A 553-nucleotide genomic window follows, 5' to 3' on the forward strand; every position below is an offset into this window, starting at 1 on the left:
GGTAGGGCGCACCGGGTGTACATCGGCCGAAGGCCCTGCTCGGATCCCCCTGTCGATCCCCTGGAAGTCCTTGGCTTCCGGTGGCCGGGCGGTCAAAGCGCGAGAATGGCCAGCAGCAGGCTGTGGCGGGGAAAAGCCGGCACGCAGGGGGGGGGGGGGGGGGGTTCAGGCCGCCTCGAGCGGGCCAGTCCCCCTGCGGGTTCCGAGATCGGTGTTCTCTTGCGTCGCGAGCGTGCCAACTTCCCCGCTGGGAGGGGCCACGGGAGGGCAGCAAAGCAAGCTCGGGTGCATGCTTGGATTGCTATGGGCGTCTCGATGTGGAGCGAAGCGAGCCGAGCAATGCCGGAGGCCACTTTGCGATCGAAGCGCCGCGGAGGTGCTTGCGAGTCCTTCAGAGACACGACTGACAAAAAGACTGCGACCGTGCTGGGCCCATGGGTAGCCCGGAAGATCACCGTCAAAGGTTCCTCTGAATGGGCGGAATGCATCCGGGTGGCGGGATGGCGCGTTGGAGGAGGCCACACGCAAGGCCACAGAGGCGAGTGGGGGAAGG

Source organism: Fonticula alba (assembly GCF_000388065.1).
Source record: "Fonticula alba strain ATCC 38817 unplaced genomic scaffold supercont2.2, whole genome shotgun sequence".
Classification (NCBI taxonomy): Eukaryota; order Rotosphaerida; family Fonticulaceae; genus Fonticula; species Fonticula alba.